This window comes from Centroberyx gerrardi, chromosome 6 (assembly GCF_048128805.1).
Source record: "Centroberyx gerrardi isolate f3 chromosome 6, fCenGer3.hap1.cur.20231027, whole genome shotgun sequence".
Taxonomy (NCBI): domain Eukaryota; kingdom Metazoa; phylum Chordata; class Actinopteri; order Beryciformes; family Berycidae; genus Centroberyx; species Centroberyx gerrardi.
The window spans coordinates 13,016,748-13,031,081 of NC_136002.1; positions in this window are offsets into that span (position 1 = coordinate 13,016,748).

A 14,334-nucleotide genomic window follows, 5' to 3' on the forward strand; every position below is an offset into this window, starting at 1 on the left:
TTGAACGCAACACAGCCAATAAGAACTGAGGACTGCAATTATCCTTTTCATAATGTAAGTTTTATGGCAGTGCTTCCAAATCCACATGGGTGATGCAGGTGGGACACTGTTGCACCATTTAGTGGGTAGCCTGATGTATGCACACACCTGTACAATTATAGGTTTGGAAGCACATAAGCACACACACACTAACAAACTCATCTGCAACCAAACCATCTACACACTCACATAGAAAGTTGAAGTCACAAACACATGGTATGTTTTCATCCAATTTTCAATTGAAATTTTAACAAACTTGTGACATCTGCAAAAAAAAGAAAATGTGAAGCTGGAGAACATGCTGTTCTCCAGCTTTGTTGAAGCTAATAAATAGGCTTTCTCAATGTAAAACGTAGCTATGTCAGAAAACACATCCATGAATATAAAATCTTTTTTTGCAATACTGAGGAAAATTTTGCAAATGTTTTTGTTTCCATTCAGGCATTCTAATTTAGTACATCCCACTTCACATAAAAATACTTGAACGGAAACCCAGCTGCAGACATATGCAGACACACACACACACACACACACACACACACACACACACACCTTTTCAGTTTATGAAAAGGAGAACAGTGGGAGGGGAAAAGAAAGGCAGAAAACGAGTGGGGGTGAAAGTAGGGGGTTAGCACCACACGGAGACAAGGAGCGACAATACTCTGCCCAACACACATCTGAGGAAAATATAGCTTAGCCCCCCCCCCCCCCCCCCCCCCCCCTGCCAAGGCATAGCTCCATATGACATAACACACGAATACACACACATACACACGCACACGCACACGCACACACGCAGACCTTCATACAGACATTGCCAATGCTTCAGTAACACAATCCCATCATACTGTAGTGCTTTCCTGAAGCCTCTCTCTGGCTTTGAGTTTCAACAGGAGCTAGACAGGGGAAGTGCTAACCTTATGATCCCATTATTGCACTCTCTCTCTCACATATATCATACACACACAGTCTATCTCTATCTCTCTTTTACACTTTCTCTCTCTCTGTCTCGCAGCCTCAACCCCCGGTCTCTCTATTTCTGTCTCCCCTACATACGTTTTCTCTCTCCCTCTTTCCCTCTGTCTCCCTCCCTCACACACACAGATGTGGGGGCTCCTGTCGGTTGCTAGGCAGAGGGGATGTTAAATTTTACGATGTGCTTATGGCCTCTCAATATGGCTCATGTTCAATACGCAGGAGGCTGGGAGACGCTCAAGTAACAACTGTGGAGCAGACGGACAGAGGAGAGAGGGCCACAGGTCACTTAGTGGCAACTTGTTGAGGTCGCTACTTCCATTACTGGAGACTCGGACGCACACACACACACACTTTTCACATCACACACATCTCCCCTTACCACCCTGCACACCTCTCCTGCCTCTCTGTAGCCAGCCTACGTAAGCTACCAGTGTCCAAAGCAGTTTCTCAACACTTATTGTGCGGTAGACTGCCTGAGGGTCTGGCTTCAGCAGGTCCCATTATTACAGCCCTTTATTTAAACGGCTCTTTTTGGGCTGGAGTAGCCCACTGGAGAGCATGCCAGAGGAAAGGGAGAGAGCAGTTTTGGGCCGACTGACTGCCTGTGCTGGAATGCACTAAGTCCCCAGCTGTAGCAGCCTTTAACCGTGGAATAGACTTGAGAGCCAATCTAGAGTGCAATAAGCCTGCAGCGGTGATGGTGGCAGAGCTTAATGGAGAGACAGAGAGACTGGCTGAAAGAGAGAGGGAGAGGTTGAATTTTAACAAGCTTCTATAATAATGGGAAAGAGAGAGAAGGAAGAAGAGAGAGAGAGGGGGGGGGGGGGGGGGGGGGGGAGAAAGAGTTTTAAAGAATTTGCTAAAAGAGCACGACCAGATTACCAGAGTGGTAAACACTGCCGCCTTGTTAGATGTGTGGCTGGCTTGAAGGTTAGAGAAAGCAAGCCTGTGACCAGAAGGCCACCAGTTTGATTTTCCTGAACTGGCTAGGAAATGTGGGTAAGGGAAGTGAATGCTCAACCCCCTCCATCAACAACTAGCGGAGTCAAAGCGCCCTTGATCAAGCCACTGAAATCCTGTAACATCGTTGTCGGGTAACTCAAATTTTGGTGATTTTCATGTTTTAACTTGAATTGAAGGATTACATGCTCCTCTATGGGCAACCCATGGGTTTATGAAATCTGTCTATCTATCTATCTATCTATCTATCTATCTATCTATCTATCTATCTATCTGTCTATCTGTCTGTCTGTCTGTCTGTCTGTCTGTATCAGTCTGTTAAGATTTAAAGTTATACTCTTCACTGCTTTGCTGGCCTTTTGTTTCATATTTTGTTTGTAAACATGTCGATGGAAGAGAGAGGGAGAGCGGGGCAACAAGGGAGTGGCTGAAGTGTGAAAGACAAACAAAGAAGAGGGATGAGAAATCTAGGAGTAAAGGGTGAAGTAAGGAAAGAGCTCAGCAAAAGATAGAGGCAGAGGGAGATGTGAAGCTTTTTTGATGATCCAACATGCTGCCTTTCATTGTTGCCTAGTTAGTATGCTTTATTCGTTTGAGTCAAAGTAGAAAGCAGTTCAACTTAAAACAAACACAGTGCCCTAAAACAGAATTCACAAATGTTATTATGACCTTAGACAGCTTAGTCAATACCTGTCAACACATGAACCTCTCTTCCAAAGTTAGAAAGCATAAAGCGAATAATTTAATGTGTTTCAAGTATTGTATGTGTTCATATCTCCCTAAATTCACCCTTGTTACTGTGCCCACAAAGTTGGTCTCCAGGATTTGTCTGATAGTTTTCTCACTTTTTCCCTTAGTTTGGGAGAGACTAGTTGATAATATGATACTGTATTGATCCCTGTAGGGAAAAACCTGTTCTTGCTCTTCTTCACAGGGAGGTCAGAGGTCAGGATCAGCTGCAGAACAGCGCTCCTGAGTTGGCAGAGATTCAATTCCTTGCTCAAGGACACTTCAGCAGGTGGATATTTACCAACACGGAGGCTTGAACCAGTATAGTCCGGTTGGAGGATGGTCTCTTTATCCACTAGGCCATCCTGCTGCCTGGTTCACAAATCTAGACTGAACCATTCAGTGTTACATATCACATATGTATTCTGTGTTAGGGTGGATTTGCCCATTAAACATGTAGCTCCAGTGTGAGATGTGGAAAACCCAAAGGCAACCAAAAATGCAAGACCAGAGGAGCAACGTGCTTCTCTTTTTTCCCGCACACTAGCAAAAGCCTAAATGCAAACACAGCCTAAGGCTAGTGCGGCTGCCGCATGTTAAGTATGAAGGGAGAGAAAAAGATGGATGGATTGAATGAAAGGATGAGAAAAGGGGAGCGAGGGAGAGATGTACAGGCAGGAAGAATAAATTACATAACACAGACAAGTCAGATGGATAGACAGACAAGAGAGCCAAGATTGCAGGAGCATAAGGACTGAGTAGGAGGGCGGTAGGGAAGGATATTGGCTCTAGTTAGGAGCATATGGGTGTAGTGGATCTAAACCAAGGGCGATTTGGAAGAACTTCCCCAGTCAACCCTTACAGGCAGCCTGGAGCCACTCACAAAGTCCCTCTCACTGGCCTTGGACTTTGGCTGGAATGGAGTAGAAGCGGGGCGGAGAGGGGTGGATGGAGAGAAGGAGAGGGAGAGGGTGAAGGAAAGAGAAGAGGAGGGCACGAGGGAGAGTAAAAGAGGGCAAATGAGAAATTAAGGCCAAAAGGATGAGAGAGACAGAGAGCACAAAAAGAAAGCGAGTTATCCATGTCTTGATCTACCTATCTATCTATCTGTTTTTCTGTCTGTCTTTCGGTCTGTCTGTCATCTATCATCTAATCTTGTGCTGGGGTCCAGGATAAGCGAGTGAAAGAAAGGGAGGATGGGATTGAAAAGAGGGAAATACATCCATTAATCTATCCATCTCATCTGTCTGTCTGGTGTCCGGTGTTGGGTGTGTGCTCTTTTTGTGTGTGTGTGTGTTTGTGTTTGTGTGTGTGTGTGTGCGTTTTTCCAGAACACCAATCGAAACTTATCGACCGTTGTCCGCCCTCGGCCCTGCTCTAAGATCACCAGCAAACACGAACACTGAGGAAGAGACGGCAAACAGCCTGACAGGTAACACACACACACACACACACACACACACACACACACGCACACACACACACACACTTCTGTATGTCCATGAGCACCCTTGGACACTGGGATGGGATGTTGACACATAGCCTTGACAGTTGTGTGCTCTTGGTGTACACACCTCTTCTCTGATACACACACACAAACAGGCTCTCCTGGACTAAACAAAGAAATGGATAAGGACAGAGTAGTTTGACAGATGACCTGCACGCACACACACACACACACACACACACACACACACATGCACACACACGCACACACACACACAACAGATGCACATATACAAACACACTATAGCAAAAGTGTAAAAAACCCTCTCCCTCTCAGCGGGTCAGCCGTATCAGTGCCTGCCCATCCATCCGTGGCGGCGTGACGGGTAATCACTGGCTGTGATTGTGTGGGCAGGGGGCCGTTAGAGGCGGCTCATGCCTGACAGGGTGCACTCTGCCTGGCAGGGGAGGAGCAGGGAGAGGGGGGGTTTGGCTTGTAGCCTGGAGCTCAGGGCCTGGAGCTCATCAGTCAGGGGAGTGTCCTAGCTGTCTGGCCCCCAGCCGAGGCTGTCAGGAGACGGGTAGACCGGGGTTATCTCTCCCCTCCCAAAACCCCGGACCCTGGGGCTGTCAACTGCCTCTCATCACATCAATCAAGATTCACTCCGATCCCCACCTCGTTAGAATCCGCAAGTCCTCGCCTGCCCCCTTCCCCATGAGCTGTCTATCTCAAATAGTTGTTTCTTTGAAATCTTCGAGGCCGTGATGGTTCCCAGTGCTCCCCGAAGTAATCTTTAATATGTGGCAAGGCAATAGATACAAATTCAAGACAGTAAATTGGAATTTCGGCTAATATTTCTTAGTAACCGGACTGTCCTTGTGGCTGGTGCGTATCATAAATTCACAATCTCTCTTGCCGTTCTCTACTGTGTTTGATCTAATAAAGAAACGTTGCCTTAACAACAATCTAAAAAGTAAGGACTGAATCACTGGCAGCTTAAAACAGCTCCAGCCTCCTCAGTGTTGCAACTTTTATAGAAAGGCAGCTTTGCACTTTCCTAACTTCTAGCCTCTCTCTGCCCTTCCATCTTTAATAATGCCTGTCAGTCAAGCAGGGGTTGCACTTTTATCAATCCCAGACTAAACATACAAAGCATTCCCTCACTCTCTCTACATTCTCCAACCTTTCAAAGTAGGTGTAGTTTCTTCACACAAGCTTTTAGTTTCCAGCATGACCCAGAACAAGGAGAAGTAGCGTCTTTTGTGTAGATAGGTGCTCCTTGGAGAACAGGCACGCTTGACTGCACAACAGTAAACTTTGGACTTAATTCCTTGTTTTTTGTGTTTGTTGATAGCAACACAAAAACATAAAACGATAGGAAGGAAGACTCTAGATAAAGGTTAAAAAGCCTGGAGGGAAGAATTTTAACCAGACTGATGGTTATTGACCAGAGCTTGGTCTTAATGAGGCTCAATGAAGTTTTAAAAGAAAGACTTTTTTCAGTGCTGATTTTTTTTATTCTGTATCTGTCTCTTTCCTATTCTTATCTACAAGCAAGTTTCTTGCTATCCAGTATAAGGGGTCAAGTAGCAGCTCATTGTATTTGTAGACTATGGTGAGACAATACTTTATGGAACATTTCCAACTGGTGCTCTTTGTCCTGACCTCAATAACTGATTGTGCCTTGAATTTAGTTTTGCTAAACTGGGTTAGGTTTAGTAGTCAAGGCCATCAGTAGTCAAGGAATCCAGTGAATGAATTAGAAAAAGAAAATTATTGTTTATATAGGATAACAGCCCCCCCCCCCCCAAAAAAAAAAAAAAAATCACACCACAGTGCTTTTTATAATATAGCCTCCAAATGCATACTTGACACAAAGAAGCATCTGTAGATCCTAAAATAGCAAAATAATTACATAATCTGTGTCACTGAGGTATGAAACCATTTCTTTCAAAAGTGAATTCCAATAGTTTTATCATTTAGTCTTACTGTTACTACAACTATGAAAGTATGTGTGCAATTTTGGGAGTAATGTTTTTTTAGTATCCTGACAGAGGGCTTGATAAGTAATTAATTGGATAGGCTTCTACAAATTCTAACCTTATTTCAAACCATTCAATCTGTACTGTGGCTTCTTGGACAAACAGGCAGATCTACACACCTCCTTTATAAAAAACATGAACCAAGGCAACTTTCACATTTATTACACACCTATCCCAACATGTTTTTATGCCTGCAGGCGAGTCCAGGAGTCACACTAATCATTGAGTTACCTTACATCTCTGTAGCTGTCCCAAAGCATTCATACTTAAATTAGTTTATTTTTCTTTTACTCCAATTCCTTCTATACCCATCTGCGTCTCCGAAAAAAAACATCAAAATTATTCACATCATGAATTTCATTTCTCTGCTCACAGTAGGGTGATCTTCAGATGTCAATTCAATAATTAATATTCCAGTGCTACGCAGATGTGAAGAAGACTAACAGTGTCTGGGAACACTTTGGGAAAGGTGCCTCTGTAGCAGCTGATAAACTATTCCTTCCACCTGTTTCAAACTTTTCCAACGTATGCCAATTACATCGGGCTGCAAAGTTTCCTCTTCTCCTCTGTCTTTGACTATGAAAGGGGCGGGGGGGGGGCTGCGTGTGTGTCCATGAATAATAAAAGCTGTTTTCCGGCATCATGTAGGGACTGCTCCCTTGTTTTAAATTCTCATTTTCGTGAGCTGTCAGACCCATGTGGCGATGTGATGGAGGGGTAGTTAGTACAAGAGAGAGAGAGAGAGATGGGGGTGCAAAAGACAGACAGATTGTGAGCTGTAGAAGTATGAGAGGGAGAATGGGAGAAAATAGGTTTTTGTAAGTGCCAGCAAGAAATGAAAATGATCTGTAAAGTGTTGTGAATCACATGGATGCATACAGACCAAAAAAAAAAATAACAGCACAGATCTTCAAGAGACCTGAAATAGATTTTTGCTTGATATCGACAGATATGGCCATGCCTGGACATGTGTTTTCACATGCGCCTGCTGTCTTCTGAGCAGCAGGGTGGTGTAGTCAGTAGTGAGACGGCCCTTCAACCTGGGTTCAAGCCCCATGTGTCGGCAACACCCGCCCTGCTGAAGTGTCCTTGAGCAAGACACTGAATCAATACCAGCCCCAGAGCCCCTGTTCTGTAGCCGAGCCTGACCTCTGACCTCCCTGTGGAGGGGGGCAAGTGAAAAGAGAATTTCCCTGTGGGGATCAAGCAGGTATCACATTGCATCACATTACATTACACAGACACTCACAGTCTCTCTCTCCCTTTCTTGCTCTTTGTGTGTGTGTGTGTGTGTGTGTGTATGTGTAGCTGAAGAAGAGGACTTTCGTCGCTACTGTGCGTCGTTGTTTGCTGTCCCTACCAGCAGGGGCAGTACTGAGCCCCAAATTACCACACCTGGATGCCTCATCATAGAAGTTCTGGAAGAGGTGAGAATGAACAAGTCTTATTTTCCTAGAAATCTCTCGCGCATGCGAGCACACGCGCACGCACGCACACATAAGCAAAATAATATACAAACACACAGGCATACACTGGCACTCAAGCCTTCATGGACACATGCACATTCTGTCTCTCTCTCTCTCCCTTTGTCTGTCTCTCATTCACACAAACATTTTTTATCCTCTTTTGTTTCCTCATAGACAGCCAGAGACTTGAATGGAGTTTTTGTTGGTGAACAGAAGACAGACAACAACAGAAAGTAAGATAATAAAAAAAAAAATCTACAAAGGCTTCACAGATGCCTACCATACACACACACGCACACACACTGGCCTGTGTGAAGAATCACAAGTTTAATGGTATCAGCTCAGCTTTGGAGAGGCGTCACTGATATGACATCTTGACATAATTACGAACACAAAGGAGATTCTAACAGTCTTGTCTTTTAGACAGAGTGGAAGAGCGACAGAGAGAAAGAGGGTAGTTACACCTACAGACAAGGGAATGCCGCAGAACGGTTTGAAGGCTATTGATTTACTAAACAAGACTGAAACTATCTCCATTTATTATCGAAAACCAAATCTAGATTTATCAATCTTTCAGCATGTAGACATGAGAATATTCCACAGTAAGAACCTAAGCTTATGAAAAATATATTTGAATTGAATATAAACCATGTGAGTTCAAGCTCCGTTTAACCCATACCAAGAGAACAGTAAGAATATTAGATGAATTGCTTACCCAGTACATGTGATTCAGTGATAGGCCAGCAATATACAGTATGTATTAGTTTGTGTTGTTATGGAGACAGAAACAAAAGACAGATTCTTGATTCCATTTGGCTTCACAAAGTTCAAATACTCTCTTACTTGGATTTTCTCTCTCTGCACTGTCACAATGTTCCCTATTCCCCCATGCAGGTTCCCCTCCATCAGCCCCTGTGCTCCCGGTCCAACAGAACCATCCAGACAGCCTAGAGCACCAGCAGAACCCAAAGCAACTAAGAAGCTCCACCCATCTAAGCCTCAAACTTCACATTCAGAATGCTCCATGAAATGTAGGCTGTGTGTTGTGGGTGGTTTTTCATAGGGATGGGCCTGTTGTATTTTTTGTCAACGTAGTGGGTCGGGGTAATTTTGGTTTGGTCCATTTCAGGATCAGTTTTAGTAGTTGTTGCAGTTCAAGAATAGCTCTAATTTCATCCCATGGTATGTAGACAAGTGTGTGTGTGTGTGTGTGTTTGTGTGTGTGTGGGTGGGTGGGTGTTGGGAGTGGTATTGCATTTCAAAAACCTTTGTTAGGGGGCCACCACAGCTAAATGAATGCAAAAGAAACAGTGCAAAGGTGCACTTCACCAAAACACAAATCTGATTTATTATGTGCACAATTGCACATATATCCTGAAACCAACCCTAGTCTTGCATAAATGTGTTTGGTTTGAGAGTTACTCAGAGTTAATGGGTTTGAATTTGTCCTCTTGAGTGATGGCACCTGGAGGACACTTACTCCACGTATTGTTACAGCAAGTTGGTGAAAATTAAAAAAATGTCATGGCCTAAAACCTCATAGAGAGATGATGTTGGGAAAACATAAACCACATTTATTTGGCATGAGAGTTACCGAAAGTCAGTTAGTTTGAATTTGCCTTCCATGTGATGGTATCCAGAGGACAGTTATTCCATGTGGTTTTAAATATAATGAAGTGAAATAATGAAAATGGGAAACATACAGTTGCATGGCCTAAAGCTTCACAGAGTGATGATATTGTGTTGTCGTGTGAGCAGGTTGTTTTACTTGGAGTAAATACGGCTTTTTAGGAGTTCAAATCAAAACAAGCTATTACAGCCATTATTCTAGGAGAGTAATTACACTGAGCAATGGGACAAAATTGAGTTCAGTAGTACTGGTGAAATACCTCTTGAGTATAGTTCTAGGGTGAACAAAATGAATCCCTCTTAATTAAAGTCGGACTGAAATCAAGACAGGAAAATACTGTTATTCAAAACACATTCAACAATATTGTTATGATAGCTTCACCAAATTTCCTGTTTCATACTCAACTCATCCACTTAGTTACTTAATAAATTATTGTATACTGTGTGTTCCATACAAGAATAATGACTATTAAAATTTGACTAAGTAAGCTACAGAAATTAGTAAAGGACAAGCTCTAATAATCCTTATTTATGACACCCCCCCCATTGTATTTTTCATTCCAGGCATGCTTATGAAACATAGTGTGACCTTGTGGGTGCTAAATCAGCTAAAGTACTTATCATTTGTGTTATCTGTTGCACAGCATTGTCCTCAAAAATCAAGCCATCAACCTGCCCCACCACTGAGGCTCCAAGGACTTCAAAGACATCAATCAAGGCACCAACCTCAAAGTCACAACGGCCCAATTGCTCTCCCAATGTCCACAAATCAAAACCTGACCGTGGATCACCACAGCTCTCTTCCTCTCCCTCATCACCACGCTCCCAACCAGAGATCCCCAAATCCTCACATGCTTTTCCTCCCTCCTTCTCCCCTCATGCTTCTCCTCTCTCTCAGCCTACCAGCAGATCACCAATCCCAGAAGATCATTCCTCCCCTCCTCCATCCATATCCTTCTCCCTCAGGTCTACTTTCACACTCTCACCATCAAGCTCTACTGAGTCAACCTCATTGCCTAAATTTTACCAATCACCAAATGACTCACGGCTGTTGCCAAAACAATCCCGATCATCCCCATTATTCCCAGAACCAACCTCATCACCAAAGTTATCTCAGTCAGCGCCATTCCGTCCGGTGTCTCCAAAGCAATACCACCATTCCCTCTGTGACCCAGAGTCGCCCCTATCACCTAACCAGCCCCAGTCACCTCTGTCACCTGTGTTTCCTGGAGCCCCTCAGTCCAAAAGTTTCATATCACAGTCCACTCACAGTCCAAAACCACCAGCAAAATCTCAGGAACCTGTGTCAAGTCCGTCACAATCAAACCCTAGGTCATGCAGGTCACCTCTAAAAGCCCTGTCCAGTTCATCTCTATCAAACCGGTCCCCTCCTGACGTCTATACTAGATATACGTCAACTCCGCCACATGAGGATACTCCAGGTTTCAGCTCCTCTAGCCCTGTGTCTAGTGACCATGAATCAACCGCGCCATATCAGGATACACAGCGTTTCCAGTCAGATCCACCACACCTCATCAAGCCCAGACAGAATCCTCCTTTAGCTGTCAGAATGGAGGAGGAGCTATCAGTACCCATGATAGGTAGGTGAATTACATTTATGTGTTTTGTGTGTGCTGTTTGTGTGTGAGTGCAAGTGTGTGTGTGTGTGTGTGTGTGTTTGCATGCATGTGTAAATGACCTCTCTGTCCTTTTGTCTACATGTGTGTGATTGCATTTCTATCACATAATAAAATCATAAAGTCATAAAATTTCATGAAATGAGCATGAACCCTCATGAACTGAAATGAAGATTATATGTTGTGGACACAAATTAAGTGAATGTAAAACAAGTAAAACAACCTTTGTTAGGGTTAAGGTTAGAGTTACGTTTAGGCAACTAAAACTTTGGTTAAAGTTAGGCAACTGAAACAGTTTGGTTAAGGTCAGGGTAAGGTTTTGGTCATGGTTAAATAAGAAAAACTTGAGCTAAAAATTTTAATTTCACTGACAGTAGGAAACGTTTTTTTTTGCATTTTCACCTTTATTAGATATAATAGAAGTAGAGACAGACAGGAAAGATTGGGAGAGAGATAGATGGGTGACATGCGACAAAGATCCGGGGCAGGATTCGAACCCAGGACGTCACGTTTACATGGTATACACTTTAGACCACTGAGCCTCCAGGACGCCCCAGTGAAAAACCTCTTTAGCATGAGTTGGGAATTGAACCCGGGTTGTCGAAGTTGAAGGCAAATGTAAACGCCCATCCACCACCCCAACCACAAAACTCTTATTTTCCACCACGCTTGTTCAATGTCAAACTACTACCTGTTTCTAGTTGTCTCCTTCACTCAATCCTTCCGTCATGGGAAGATATATTTCTCTCACTTTTCGTGCATGGAGCATGTATTTGTATTTGAAGACATCGTGCTCATTTCACAAAATTTCGGGAGACCAGGCTTAATTTGCGTTTGTGTAATTTCAGGGTTAAAGTTAGGGTAAAACATTTCGTGGTAGGGGTTAAGGTTAGTGTAACAGAATGAATGCAAATCAATGAGATGCCCTCATAAGAAAAGTAATACAATCATCTTTACACGCGTGTAGAAGCGTGGGTCTTTGCAGGAGAGTGGTGCCTAACTAAACACTTGCTTCGTCACGCTACATTTTGCCTGAACACAAGTCTCAATTGCAGGGCAGTTTATGTGAGTAAAATGCTTGTGATTTGGACTGCAGCAGTAATGGCTTCCTTTTATTCCACTGGGCTGTCAAAGCCAATTTAGATCCGGCCATAAAAAGTGTTCTTTATTTTTTAATATCGATTAGGGTTTTAAGTAAATACCTGACATAATGCTACAACAGACAGGGAGGTAATTACACTGTAAGGAATGGCCCTGATTTCCCCCAGTATACAGCACACACACAAACTTCCCTCAGGAATCACTGATGCAGATACACACACACACACCTCTTAAGGTGTGCACATGCAGGCACATACATACACACACATGGACACTCATAAGACACACCTGTATTCACACAAACTCACATGGGCACTTTAGAGACACACATAAGAGCAGTTTTTTGAAGTTTTTTGTGCTGACTTGCAGAAATATGTTTGTGTGTCTATGTGTGTGCATACAGCATTTACAACTGTGCGTGTGCAGGGTTGTGCTTTGCTGTGTATCCATTACTAATGCATTAGGATCATGGGTCAGAAGCAGAGACTGTTAGCAAGGAACTGCCCTGGCTGGTTCTTTTAGCTCTGTTACATACTTGAATGCCAGACAAGCGATGTAATATCATAGAGGATGCAACACATCACACAGTTCAAACAAGGCCGCACCCTCCCCACCTTCTCCTCCTGCTGCTTTTACTTCTCGCATGCCAAGTCCTTACCTCTACCTTTCTTCCTCTCTTCATCCATCATCCCTGTGCCTCCCTTCATCCTTTGCTCCCCTCCTTCTCACCCTCCACTCGCTACACCTCTTCGACCAGTCCGTCTCTGAATGCATGGTTTATCAGCTTATTACAGTTTGATGCGTCTGTAGCAATGTCAAGGGCACTTAGGTCACATTTTTGATTTTTCCTTGGATCTTAGAGATGAAAACTTTGCTTCAGCGGTGCAAAGCAAGATGAATCAAGGACAGTCGATGCATTGCACTCACTATTCTACTTGACTTCAAGTCAAAATCCAGAATTTATTTGACCATATAAATTTTTGGTGTATTTATAGGATTCTTGGACTACGGCTGGATCGATTGTAACTCAAAGTACAACTTAGTTTTTCTTTACTATTTTTAAAGATAAATAAAGATCACAGCCTCAAAATATATCTGAGGTGTGTTAGCTGTTACAGCAAGCTCAATTTGAGAGTGTTAAATGTCTTCAATCCAGTTCATTGAATGATCAAACAAATGCATTAGTGGGGTGACAGTGCTTCAACTGGGATGCTATACTGTTATTATGAATTTGCATTTAACCAAACAGCTGACTGTTGATACATTTTCATCAATCGCAGATTGTAAGATTTTCATGTGTTTCATGTATTTTTCATAAAGACCCCGGAGATGAAATGTCCAGTGATAGCCTGGGCCATGAGGAAGACTCTTCAGACGAAGAGGTGAAGATGGATAGCAGTTTAGAGGGATGGAGAGCCAGAGAAGAAGAGCGGGGACATTTTTCCGTTCCTCATCCAGAAGATTCCTTTGTTCCTGTGGATGCAGAACCCAAAGAGGATTTAAAGACAGATGAGCCAGGACAACTGTCAGAACCATCCATGGTGAGAAGCTTCCACAACCCCACATACTATTTACTTCCTGGACTGGGAACCTTTAGCTGGAGAGCTGTAACGGCCCTTCCAGTGTTCTCTTCTCTTCTCTTCTCTGCTCTTCTCTGCTCTTCTCTTCTCTGTCCCTTTAAAATTAGAGTTGTCCTTCTCAGCTCCTCCCCAATAGCTTAGTTACTTTAAATTTGTCTTTTCAGAATGAAACATTATACAACAGTGAAACAGCAAAATCCAACTGATTGTTGATTGCTTGCAAATGCCATGTTCTGTATAATCATACAAGAAGACCAGTAAAGACAGCGAGCTTCTGGACTTGATCTTTGAAGTATTACAGTGGTTGAAAAAGTTTAATTGCTAACAAATTAATCAAATGTTTAACAAATGAATGCAGTGAGATTAATTACATTTTGTTTGTCTTTACAAAAATCTCAAAGCATGGCTGAGCTCACACCACTGTGCCTTGGCACACAGAGAACCGCTGGTATCTGTATGTCCACATAATGCACAACACATGGATTGATTGGACAATAACTTTGTCATTATGTCAGTGTCACTACATTTGGCCCCACACAAAGAAGCTATAACAAGTGTTAACCTTAACAGTCATCAACCATTAGAGGTAGGATCTTAGAGAGCTGCAGTGTATTGGACAAGTTCATGGATGATGACCTTAGAAGTTGTGACCAAAAGGCCTCAGCAAAAGAGATTTGGTGGACATCATAGGGGCAAAAATGAGGGAGAAAAATGAAAGAATGGATA